The 13,809-nt window shown below is 41.0% G+C and overlaps 1 protein-coding gene and 1 long non-coding RNA gene across 2 annotated transcripts in view; one reads left to right on the top strand and one right to left on the bottom strand.

Annotated features, from left to right (window-relative positions):
* The window catches only part of LOC133040404 (uncharacterized), a 45,427-nt gene extending 37,884 nt beyond the window's left edge, over positions 1-7,543 (top strand). The window contains exons 3-4 of the long non-coding RNA XR_009688956.1: positions 5,747-5,910; positions 7,401-7,543. This is a non-coding gene — a long non-coding RNA (uncharacterized LOC133040404). The remainder of the gene's footprint in view (positions 1-5,746; positions 5,911-7,400) is intronic.
* The window catches only part of ASB18 (ankyrin repeat and SOCS box containing 18), a 71,724-nt gene that overhangs the window by 29,113 nt on the left and 28,802 nt on the right, over positions 1-13,809 (bottom strand). The gene's annotated exons all lie outside the window — the stretch shown is intronic.

Consider the following 13,809-nt stretch of genomic DNA (forward strand, 5'->3'; position numbering starts at 1 on the left):
TCTGATACGAAGCAACTTGGGCAAACACTCCCCCAGCCCCCCACCATCCCTCCTCCCCGTCTTTGATAATGATCATCGTGACAAGCTGTTACGGGGCCCAAGGTTGACAGTACACAGAAAAAGTGGCTTGAGCCAAAAGGCTGGAGTTAATAGAGATGAACCCATCAAGGGCGGCTGAATTAATGTCATTTTGACTTATTTGTAAGGAGAGAAGTAGGACTCCCAGCCCTCATCTGGCACACAGCTCCGAGCCACCTCCAGCATCTTTCCACAGCACCGCATCCCCGCTCACCGGGCAGATGCAAATGGTGCCGAGCACCTCAGCCCGGCTTCCTCAGCGCTCGCCTCTTCCTACCCGCTCACACCACCTGCCAAACTGCCCTGCACCCCACGAGACAGAGCCTGCTCCAGGCTTTCCTTCTCCAGCTTCCCTCCTCCCCACCCCTCCCGTGGCACAAAACCCTCAAAAGTAGTATTTCATAGCCTCTGGTTCTGAGCTGGGACGTCAGTGCATTCCCCGCACGTGGTCTTTTAATTTATTTTTTAGAAGAATGTTATCTTTAGGCTTTGCGACAAGTCTGCACTGTAGGTGGAATTTGTAGGTGGGGAAACTGAGGCTCAGAAGAAGACCAGTGACTCAGATAGGGCCATCCAACCAGGTGGTGGCAGAGCAGAGGCCCCGGCTGCTATGTCTGGCTTAGTTCTCTGTCATCCCGCCCTGCTGCTCCTCCCATAGGTACTGTTTGCTGAGCACCTTCTGTGAGTCAGGCAAGGCACTAGGCGTTTCCCAGAAGCTCTCTCTAAACCTTTCATTCATTGGTTCATTCAGTAAGTCGAGAGCATCCTCCATGCTCTGTATACCAGGTCAAGGCAGAGGGAAGGGTCTCCTCTCTGAGCGCTCCATGGGCTCCTGGACCACCTTCAGACAGGATGCTAAGGCACAGAAGGCTGAGGACATTGCCTGGCTGGTGGGCCTCATGCTAGCGGGCAGGGAACAGGAACCTGCTTCTCACCAGCCCTCTGGGCAAGTCTGCATCGGAGATTTCATTCTCTCTGGTTTTCAGTGAGGGTGTGGTTTTTGAGGCTTGAAGCAGTGATCTCAAGGGTAGACACCCAGGAGAGAACGGTGACCCCACAGTCAAGTCAGAACCTCCTGATTGAGATGTGAACCCAGCTACTGCTGGAGAAGAGAATGACTCAACAGTCGTCAGAGGATGATGGTACCCAAAGAGCAATGCAACAACAAGGACAAAGAACCACCAAAACCAGGGTGAAATTCACAAAGGTCAGTTACATGTTTTTCGAGGGGAAACAGACCTTCCTTTCAAGCCCTCTGTCAGGTGGGTTCAGCATCTGTCTCCGGAGCAATAGCTTCACTTGCTGGAAATCCTTGGACCCTCCTGACTGCCCTTCACTGTCCTCCTGTACTTGCTGCCCGAACCCCTCCTGGCCAGTGTGTTCGCTGAGAGTAATGGGTGTCATGAACCAGTCATGTCGAATCATCATTAAGCTACTGTTCCTCCTTGGAGTTGACATGGAGGCAGATGGGCTGGAGACACGTCCCTGGGGCAGGGTGGCTGGGGCCAAGTCTGGGTCCATCCGTGGGGGCAGCAGTGTGGCTGGATGCTGAGCAAGGCAGGACTGCAGGGCGGGGTGGTTGGTGCACAGGGGACATGGTGGGGAGACTTGGGGGACAACACAGCCATGCTTTCCAATGAAGCCATCGCAGGGAGACTGCCTCTGTGCGTTGACTCCCCGGCTGGTTCCAGCTGAAGGATGGGGAAGCCGCTGCCCTGACTTTGATGGAGGAGCAGCTCCCACTTGGTTTCTCTGGACCTTCTACTGAGCCTCTCCTTTGGGGACCTGCCGCCTGCCCCTTTCTGCTCTGTATTTTCTTCTCCCTCCCTTTCTTCCAGGATGCTCAGCTGTGAGACTATCAAGCATAGATATTCACAATTGAAATAGCTGATACGAACGGACAAATCCTGAAGGGTAGCAGGGAGAATGGAGAAGGAAACTGCCCGGCCATGTCTATCCTTATGGTTTTCCTTGGAGCAATGGCTGCCATTTAATTTGCTTCTGAAGTGTTCAGTGGTTGTGGCTGCTAATGATATTTTAGGCAAATTCCCCGTGTCCGGCCCCCCCCCCCCCCCCGCAAACTGCAAGTGAAATTCTGCATTTTGGTGGACTGAGGAATGACTGAAGGAACAAACTTTGAGAATTCAGTTCCACTGTTTGCCCTGCTCTCCATTGAAGGAGTATCTGACTTTCTGGAAGCTTCACTAGTATCCCCTCCTCAACAAGAAATGGGCAACCTTCCTCTCCTGCCCTGGCCCCAGCATTGGATGAAGGGGGAAACCCAGAGGCATCAGCGTGAGGGGAGGAGAAGGAGGAGAGAAGTGAAATAAAAGACTCTACTCTCTTTTTCGCATCAGGTGGCCAAAGTATTGGAGCTTCAGCTTCAGCATCAGTCCTTCCAATGAATATTCAGGGTTGGTTTCCTTTAGGATTGACTGGTTTGATCTCCTTGCAGTCCACGGGGCTCTCAAGGGTATTCTCCAGTGAGCCGACTCATTGGAAAAGACCCTGATGCTGGGCAAGATTGAAGGCCAAAGGAGAAGGGGGCGGCAGAGGATGAGATGGTTGGATGGTATCACTGACTCAGTGGACATGAGTTTGAACAAACTCCGGGAGATAGTGAAGGACAGGGAAGGCTGGAATGCTACAGTCCATGGGATCACAAAGAATCAGACACGACTTAGTGACTGAACAACAACAACTCTCATTTTAGGTAGTGATGTGAACCCCAGCTCCGTCTGGAGAAGAGAATGACTGAACAGTCACCAAAAAGATCGGGGTGAGGTGGGGGAACTTTGATTTGTATGAGAGAATGGTTTTTTTTTTCTGATTTAATTGGGGGCTGATTCGTTTATAATATTGTGGTGTTTTTTGCCATACATTCACATGAATCAGCCATGGGTGGACATGTGTTCCCCATCCTGACCCTCCCTTCCCCCTCCCTCCCCATCCCATCCCTCAGGGTCTTCCCAGTGCACCAGCTCTGAGCACACTGTCTCAGGCATCAAACCTAGACTGGTGATCTGTTTCACATATGGTAATATACATGTTTCAGTGCTATTCTCCCAAATCATCCCACCCTTGCCTTTTCCCACAGAGTCCAAAAGTCTGTTCTTTATATCTGTGTCTCTTGTATGAGAGAAAAGTTTTATATACGTGTTTTTATATATTTTTTAAGTGAAGTAAAATTTGCATACAGAGAAATGCCCATGTCTGAAGAGTACAGCTGTACAAATTTTGGCAGAGGATGTGTGTAATCAACATAGCACATTGACATATGCTCTGACATATGCATATTGACATAAAGACATAGCATATTAAAAAAAATTTTTTTTGGCCATACCACACAGCAGGTGGGATCTTAGTTCTCTGACTAGGGACTGAACCCGCATCCCCTGCACTGGAAGGCTGAATCTTAACCCCTGGACCATGGGGGATGTCCAAGATGTAGCATATTTTCATCTCTCCAAAAAGTTCCTTTGTGTTTGCTGCTGGTCAGTCACCACGGGCAACCATGATTCTGATTTCTCCCCCATGTTTTGTCTTTTCTAGAATTTTCTACTTTTTTGTATCTGGCTTCTTTAGTGTAACATGTCTTTGACATTCATCCATATTGTTGCGTTCACAAGTAACTCATTCTATTTTATTTCTGAGTCACATGTAATTGCATAGCTATACCACAGTTTAAAAATTCATTCTCCTTTTGATACTGATGGGCATTTTCACTTTTTGGCTATTATGAATAAAGCTGCTATGAACATTTTAATGTAAGTTTTCATGTGGGCATATGTTCTTATTTCTTTTGGATAAATCTTTAGAAGTAGAATTGCTGGTAGGTATATATTTAACTTTAAAAGAAATGGTTAAGCAGTTTTCCAAGGTGGTTACATCATTATATACTCCCAACAACAATGTATGAGAGTTCCAGTTGCTCCACATTCCTGCAAACATTTGGTGTTGTCTGTCTTTTTGCCTTAGCCATCCTAAAGAGTGTGACATAAAGAATATTTCCTCATGGCTTTAATTTGCTTTTCTCTGATGACTAATGATGTTGAGGACCTTTCATTTGTTTATTGGTCATCTGTATATCTTTCTTGAGGTGTCTGATTTTGCCCAGAGGGTAAAGATTGGATTTGGCCTGGATCACCTGTTTTAATTCCTAAGAGTGAGTTGTATGCATTCAAACAGAACTTGGCAAGCAACCAGAAAGGTGAGGAATCCGCCTGAGGTTCTATAAGCGGCAAGGAAAGAGGATAAACCTATGACAGAGCATGTTTGAAAGGTCGTGATCAGAGATGAGCAGAGCTACTTTCTGACAATTCGCGGTTTTTGAAAAAAAGTTAGGTTAACAAGGGAGAAGTTATCTTTCAACATCTATCTCTCTTATGACATTGGCTTTCTTTTTTTAACTCAATTGTTTAGAAAAAGATTTATTTGTCTGACTGTGCTGGGTCTTAGTTGCAGCACATAGGATATTTAGTTGCTGCATGTGAACCCTTAGTTGTGGCATGTGGGGTCTAGTTCCCTGACCAGGGATCAAACCTGGGCCCCTCTGCATTGTGAATGGGGAGTCTTAGCCACTAGATCACCAGGGAAGAGCCATTATTGGCTTTTGAACCTGGTTCTGATGGTTTCTACTTGGTAGTCTTTTACCAAGAGCCCATGTTTTTCCATTTTACTGATAAAACATAGGCTCTTGGTGAGCCTCAGCTTTCTAACTTGTAAACTGGGAATAACCATGCCTTGCAAGCCTGTCGGGGAGGATCATAGCAAGTCAGGCACTTGCACGAGCTCGGAATGTGAAGTTCCCGTACAAATATCCAATTATCCAGTGAGGGCAGCCCCTCACTGACTCCTTGTTCTTTGGTATTCCTCAAGATGCCTCACAGTCCTGTGGAACTGGATCATGTTTTCTACTCTCCACGTGAATAATGAATCACTCACTCATCTGCGGTGTAGAAAGTGGACTGTTTTCTGGATTGTGCATCAGTGCCCATGAGCTGGTGCTCATGCAACCAAACCTCTTGTTATTAGGCAGAAGCTTTGGGGTTGGGGTGAGGACTCAGAATAATTGTTCCTGCTCAAATCCTGCCCAGAAAGTGCCTTTCTTGCCTCAGGGAAAGGCATACTTCATTTTTCTCTGCCCAGATTTGATCCTGCCAGGTTTGAGTTAGAAAAAAATTGCCCAGTAGTTTTCTTCAATAATCTTTTCCTCCTAAGATAATTAGCTGCTTCCACAAGTCCAATTCTGGCTTAAAATGAACTTTTATTTAGTTGAATTGACACAGCTGAGACGGAGAAGTAAACGTGCATGATTTTTGACTGACAGGCTCAGGAAGGAAGCGAATTCGCCTCACTTTTGCATAAATCGAGATAGCTCTACATGAGAAAAAGAATCAGGACTCTGCTAATTCTTCTCTCATTTTAATTATCTCAGAATTTTAAAAAGGGTCAAGGAGTGGAATCTGGTAATAAATAGGGCGAGGCTGGCATGCAGGCTACTAACGTGAAGAGAGTAACTTTACTGGAACTTTTCTTTTTGGGAAAATCTCTTCAAAAGGTTCCTAGATTAAAGCTCTGATATTCCTTTTTGTGTGTTGAATTCTGAATTCTGAAGCTTGCGGGTTGGAAGGAAGCACAGATGATTTTTTTTTTTTTTTAATCCCAGGAACTCAGAGACTCAAAGGTTTTAAAGTCCTGCACCCATGGAGAATTGCTGACTAAAAGGGGTTGGAACAGAACTGGGTCCCTAGGTGTGGAGACCATTGTCATCAAGAGTAAGAAAATGAAATGGCTCTGTATGTAGGTCAACGACCCCCTCTCTACTGAAAGGTAAAAAAATTAAGGATGACCTAAAATCTACTATGTATAAAAAGATTCTGGAAAAAGTCGCTCTTTCCTGTCAAAGTGATAATGTTTATACTACCCGAAGCCAGACCTCCTCGGAGTCTAACTTTAGGGGGACTCTTCAGAGCTGAAAAGCCGCAGTCTAAAGCTCAGTCCCTCTCTGACATCTGTTAACTTTCATCCTTCAAGGGAGTTGGCTATATTATTGTAGAGGTGTTCAGTGGGACCTGCCAGCATCTTCCATCAAATCATTGATATTGAAGGGATTCTGAGTCAGCTGTTGCATAGTTCCGCCTGAACTTATGCTATGTCCATCACTTATCTTAAACTTTTCCTCAATAACTTGGATTTAAATAAGTCAAGACTGTCAAATGAAATCACCAGGGAGAAAGACTCATGCAGAGAGACACATGGAGACAGAAGAGAAAATGAGAAGGATAAGAAGAGGAAGAGAAAGACAAAAGGAAAGAGGTCTTTACAAAGCCCATCTTAATACAAAGACATTTTAAAAGTCTTTATTAAGCAATGTGCTGGATTTGAATGATTTCTGAGAAACCAGCTGAAGTCAGGAAATTAGTTCCTATCACACTGTGTAAGCCGAGTAGCTCTGCATATGCCTCAGCTCCTTATGACAACTGAATGTAAGCCTCTTGGCTTGTCTTAAGGGCTGCTGTTAGGGTCTGCAATACCCTTGTGTTCTGAGCAGGCGATACATTCTTATTTCTTAGTAAAAAGCCACATTTTTTTTCTAAGACTATAAGGTGGAAGATTTGAGTCCAAGGTATGAAGCAAACTTGGTTTTTAAAATCCTATTTAAAAATTACTATAGATTTACAGAAGAATTGAAAAGATAGTACAGAGAATTTGCAAATGTTCTTCACCCAGTTTCCTGTAAAGTCCACATCATATATTATCATGGTGCCTTTGTCAAAATTAAGAAGTTAACATCAATCCAATACTATTAACGGAACTGTGGACTTTATCTGGATTTCACCACTTTCCCCACTAATGTTCATGTTCTGCTCCAGGATCCAATCCAGGATACCATGCTGCATTTGTAGAACTTAATTTTGAACAAAACTGAATATAGACATGACTTTTGAGGGGTGGTGGGAGGCATGGTGTGTTCCTAGACATGGAATACCATCAGATGGGTTATATTTTCTGTAGGAACATGTTAAAATTGGGAGTATGCTCTTGACTAGGAATATTACTGGAAATAAATCATAGATGACCAACAAATATGGAGATAAAGAAACCACAAAACCCCATATTAATTAAAGTTAGTGAAATATTGTTTCAATTCCCATGAGATAGCACAGTGATTGTACAAGAGACCTCAGTAGTTGTAGTCAGCACCTGCATAATTCTTAACTATGTGCCAGGCACTCTTCTAAGCATTTTCCATACACTAGCTCATTTAATTCCCCTGGTCACCCTATGTAGAAGGCTCAAATATTATCTCTGTTTTACAGATGACAATACCAAGACACAGATGAATGAAATACCTTGCCCAAGCTTGCACAGCTAGAGTTCAACCTAGACCTCAAATGTAGCAATATGTGTACTTCTAACATATGAAATTGTAAGGTATAAAAATATCAAAACTGAATAAAATCAATGTAAAACTGCCTAATAATTTGCCCATTTTCTTTTGCTTTGATTTGGTAGGTTTATGTCCTTTAATAAAATTGATGCCCCTTTGTCTCCTAGAAAATTTCCAGTTGAAATCTACCAGCCCACACCCTCAACTTCCACGCACATAGTGTATTCTGCATACCCTTGGTCCAGTGTCTAGCACACTGATGTAAATTACCTTCCTCTCCATTGAAATTGAAAGCATCTTGAGGAAATAGACTATAGTGCAACACAAGTCCAGCACCTCATAGAGTTCAACAATTGGCTATTGAATGCTTGTAGGAATGGTTCATCCAATAATGAAACGTGGGAGCTGTGCTTTTTGAAAGTAGGTGGGGTTTCTATAATTCCGTCATCAGAAGGCAACTTTGTACACCAGCAAATCACCTAACAAATGTCTCAAGGATAGAAATTGTAAGTTAAAATGATGCAGAAGTTAATCTTCATTTAGTATCCCTGCAGAATGGCTGTCTACTTATAGCTTTTAAAAAATCATCAAAAAATGTATTCATAAGCATTTCTACTCTTGAATCTTATATGTGTATATCTTATCTCCCACATATTATGCCTAGATGAATCTGAAATTTACAAAAGGAACAAAGTTAAAATAAAATGTTATTCATACCCAGATGATAGAATTGATAGATGGGAACATTAAAATGGTTATTTTAATTATATTCTGTATATTTGAGAAGCTAGAGGAAAGACTCAACATGTTAAGTAAAGACAAGAAAGATATTTTAAAAAGGCCTAAGACTGAGCTTCTAAAGTTGAAAATTATAGTGTCTGAGATGAAAAATATACTACATGGGATTAATGGCAGATCAGGGACTTCAGAACAAATGATAAATCAATTACATAAGAGAAAAATGAACAGAGTATTAATGAACTGTGGGACAACTTCAAGTGGTATAACATACATGCAATTGGACTCCCTGAGGCAGAGGAGGGATCATACAGAAAAAAATGTGAAGAGATAATTGCCATCAATTTTCCAAATTTGATGAGAAATATAAGCCTACAGATTTAGAAATTGATGAATCTCAAGGACAAGAAAGATAAAACAACATCAAAATACACCATGATCAAGTTGCTTAAAGTCAGTGATAAGGAGAAAATATTAAAGCCAGGAAAAAGGACACTATATACAAAAGAACACAGATGGATAGAAGATTTCCCATTAAAAAGGCAAGTTAGAAGCCAGTGGAGCCCCGTGTCTAAAACACTGAAAGAAGGGAACCTGTCAGCCCAGAATCCCCTGCCCAACAAGAGCGCCTTGCAAGCACTCACATGAAACAAAGGCTTTCCCAAGCACACACACGCTGACGGGATTTATCTCCAGCAGACCCTCACTGCAAAAAATATTACAGAACGTTCTCTGAGAAGGAGGAAGATGATCTCAGACGCAATGAAGGGAGCTGAAAATGGGAAACACGTGGATCAACATACAAACTTTTTCTTATTGTTTCAGTAAAAGATAATTGACTGTTTGACCAAAATATTAACAACGTACTCTGAGACTTATATACAGAAGTAAAATATATGATATCAATCACACAAAGGTGAGGAGGAGAGAAATGGAAGAATAGTCATATGGTTTTTTATATTATACATGAAGTAGTATAATATCGCTTGAGGGCAGACTGTGGTAAAATAAAGATGTAGACTATGAACCCTAAAGCAACTACTAAAATAATGGAACAAAAAGTTATATGTAATAAATCAAAAAGGGAGATAAAGTGGAATCATGAAAAATAGTTGATTCAGAAGAAGGTAGAAAAAGAAGAAAAGGGAACAAAGAATGGATGATATGAATAGAAAAAAATAACAGGCTGTTTGATTTGATCATAGCATATTAAAATCTTATTAAATGTAAATGATCTAAACACTCAATTAAAAGGCAAAGACTACCAGATTGGATTAAAAAAGACTCAGGTATACCCTGACTCCAAGAGATCTGTTTGAAAAATAAAGACACAAACTGAGCACTGCCTTTAATCAATAGTCAGCCAGGAACCGAGACCCTTAGTCCAATAGTCCCAAATAACTAAATTCTGCCTATAACTATATGAATCTAGTAGCAGATCCTTCCCTAGCTGACCCTTCGAGACCCTAACCCTTGTTGATACCTTGATTGCAGTCTTGTGAGAGATGCTGCAGTTGAGGGCTCAGTGAAGCCATGCCCAAACTCTGCTCATAGAAACTGTGAAACAATAAATGTGTGCTGTAGTAAGTATCTAAGTTTGTGGTAATTTGTTACAAAGCAATAGATTGCTATTGCAGATGGAAAAGAGTATACTATGCTAACACTAGTCAAAAGAAATATGTATTAATGTCAGACTAGATATTTTAATATCAGACAAAGTAGACTTTAGAGCAAAGACTATTACCAGAGATAAAGAATATCTTTAAATAATGATGCCAGTTCTTTAAGAGGCCATGATGATGCTAAACATCTATGTACTGATAATTAATAATAGAGCTTTGAAATATTATATAACTACAAAGAGAAATAGACAAATCCAGGGTTACAGTCAAAGATTTCAACATCCCTCTTTCAACAACATGTAAAACAAGTAGGCAGAAAATCAGGAAGGATATGGGAGGATATAGGCAACTTGACTTAATTGATATTTATAGAACACTCCACCCAACAACTGTAGAACATGCATTCTTTTCTGGTATGCACAGAAATTTTTTACCAAGATAGAATATATTTTGGATCATCAAAAGAGACTCAGTAAATTTAAAAGGAGCAAAGTGATACAAAGTAAATTCTCTAACCATAATGGAATTACATTAGAAATAAATAATGGAAAGATACCTGAAAAATACCCAAATATTTGGAAACAAAGTCACTTTTATATAACCTATCTTTCAAAGAAAAAAACTCAAAAGAAACAAATGAAAAAAACAAATCAGAAAATATTTTAAACTGATTGAGAAGGAAATTTTAACCTATTAAAACATGTGGGATTCAGCTAGAGTAGTACATAGTGGGTACATGTATAATACTGAAAGCCTATACCGTGGACTGTGGCCCATCAGACTCCTCTGCCCATGGGATTTCTCAGCAAGAATACTGCAGCTGATTGCCCTTTCCTTCTTCAGGGCATGTTCCCCACCCAGGGATTGAACCCAGGTCTCCTGCATCACAGACAGACTCTTTATCACCTGAGCCACCGGGAAGTCATATTAGAAAATAAAACCCATCAAATCAAAGACATTAGCTGCCATCTTACAAATCAGAAAGACAGGAACAAAGGAAATTCAATATAAGCAAAGAAAAGAGGAAATGAAGATCATATCAGAAATCAATGGAAAATAAAACAGTAAAACAAAAAAGAAAATCAGTAAAACCCAAAATAGACTGATCAGGGAAGAAAGAATAAAAACCACAATGTCCATTATCGTGAATGAAAGTGGTGATTCTACAGATTCTGCAGCTATTAAAAGGATAATAGAAAACAACTTTATGACAATAAATTTAACAACTTAGATAAAAGAGATAAATCTCTTGAAAGATACAAGCTATCAAAGCTCACTCACTCAAGAAAGAACCTGAATACCACTATAGCCATTAAATTGAATTCATAGCTGCAAACCTGCTCAAAAAGAAAACTCCAGGCCAAGACAGCTTCACTGATGATTTCTACCAAACACTTAAAGAAGAAATAAAAATAATTTTACACAAGCACCTCTCAGCTCATTTTTGAGGCCAGCATCAATCAGGTATAAAAACTAGACAAAAACATTACAAGAAAAAACTGCAGATCAATACCTTTAACAAAGATAGATGCAGATGTTTTAAAATTTTCAGCAAATCAAACCCAGGAATTTATAAATTGTGGTCTGAAAAATGCAAGATTGGCTTAACATCTGAAAATCAACCAGTGTAAATAATTATATTAACAGACTAAAAATACACACATAGGGTCAACTCCTATGTCCTTGGGATTTCCTCTGTCCATGGGATTTCCCAGCAAGAATACTGGAGTGGGTTGCCACTTCCTTCTCCAGGGGATCTTTCCAACCCTGGGATTAAACCCATGTTTCTTACGTCTCCTGCGTTGGCAGGCAGGTTCTTTACCAGTAGTGCCACCTGGGAAGCTCCAGGAACAACTCAATATATGCAGAAAAAGCATCTGAGAAAATCCAACATCCAGTCATAGAAAAAACTGTCAGCAAACCAGGGATAGAAAGGCATTCTCTCAATCTGAAAAAGATCATCTACAAAATACCTACATCTAATATCATACTTAAAGCTTTCAGTCCACCAAGAACAGAAATAAGGAAAGTTGTCTTCCCTTACTACTTCTATTCAACATAGCACTGGAAGTTCTATCTAGTGCAATAAAGCAAGAGCAAGGCATCCAGACTGGAAAAGAAGTGAAACTGTTTATCTGAAGATGACATGATTGTCTACATAGAAATCTTTTGGAATTTATGAGAGGTTACTAGAACACATACTAAGCTTAGCAAGGTTGCAGGTTTCAAATTAATACAGAAAAATAAATTCTTATCAACTTATATAGTAGCTAACACCACAGAAATTTAAATAAAAATACTACTTACAAAAGCACCAGAAATTTAAAACTTAGGGATAAATCTGAAAAATATATCCAAGCATTGTACACTAAAAACTATCAAATGAAGCTAAAAGAAACTAGGAGCTAAATAAATGGAGGGATTTATTGTGTTCATGGGTTGAAAGATTCAATATTTTTATATCAAGTCTCCCCAGATTGATCTATAGATTCACATCAACCTCAGTGGAAACACAGTGGGGTTTTTTTTTTTTTTTTTTTTGGTAGAAACTGGCAAACTGATTTTAAAATTTATGTGGAAATGTGAAGAGGCTAGAATAGCCAAAACAACTTTGAATGATGCTGGAGAATTTATGTGACCTGACTTCAAGATTTCTTACAGAGCTACAGCATTCAGTACAAGGTGGTACTGCTGTCAAAAAAGAGCAATAGAGTGAGGTCTAACAGAACAGAGACACAGAGCAATAGCTCTGCGACGGAGCCCTGGCGGCCTTGCATGTATCCACACTGGCCACACAAACAAAAGTTTGAACCACTGCTGGTCCAAGTCTTGGCAGAGCACCCTGCAATCCTCCAGAACTTGTTAAGGGGCTGCGATAAGACCCTTGTCCACACGCCTCCCTGTGTCCCCTGGGAGGCTGTCCTGAGATGTGTCTTATCACTTCCTGGGTTCTGGTGAGGTTTGGGACTCCCGGCCTGCCCGCCTGAGATCAGAGCTGTGGCCTATAAAGCTCACCTGACATCCAGATTCGGGTGTGCTACAGCAGGGCGTCCTGCGAGTCACATTGCCACAATGTGTCTCCTTTTGTTTGGGTGTGGAGGGCAAGGACCCTGCAGAGCTGGAACCTGTGGCTGTGTTTCTTCTCACTATGCAAGTAAGTGCTACAAGTGTCTGCATCGAGGAGTGGCTCCTTGGGTCTTTACTCAATCAGTCAGGCCTTGCCCTGTCTTGCGTGTACTTGACAAGAGAGCCAGAAATAAACCCATACATATGCTCTTAAGTTGACTTTCAACTAAAGTGCAAAGGCAAACCCGTGGAGAAAGAAAAGGCTCCTTGACAAACAGTGCTGGAACTCCTGCATAACTACATGCAGAGAAAAAAAAGAAAGCCTTAATCCCTACCTCACACCATATTCAGACTTTAACTCAAAATGGGTCATAGACTTAAATGTAACACATAAAGTTAACATTTTAGAGGGAAACATAGGAGGAAATGTTTGTGTCCATGGTTGGGCAAAGTTGTTTTTTTTTTTTTTTTTTTTTAGAGAAAATAACCCAACATGATCCCTAAAATTAAAAAATGGATCTGTTGTAAGGGTTAATTGCTCAGTTTTATCTGACACTTTGCAATTCCATGCACTGTAACTGTAATCCCCAGGCTCCTCTGTCCTTGGGATTCTCCAGGCAAGAATACTGGAATACTGTATTCTTGTATTCCTGGAATACTTGTATTCCAGTATTCTGGAATACTGGTTGCCATTCCCTTCTCCAGGGGATCTTCCCAATCCAGGGCTCAAACCTGGGTCTCTTGCATTGCAGGCAGATTCTTCACCATCTGAGGCATCAGATTCCACCAAAAGTAAGAACTTCTGTTCTCCAAAGGACACTTTTAAGGAAAGAAACTATAACCCAGAGACTGGAAGATAATATTTATTAACCACGTACCTGATAAGGGGCTTTTACCCAGAATACATAAAGA

The sequence above is a fragment of the Dama dama genome, chromosome 20, assembly GCF_033118175.1.
Source record: "Dama dama isolate Ldn47 chromosome 20, ASM3311817v1, whole genome shotgun sequence".
Lineage (NCBI taxonomy): Eukaryota > Metazoa > Chordata > Mammalia > Artiodactyla > Cervidae > Dama > Dama dama.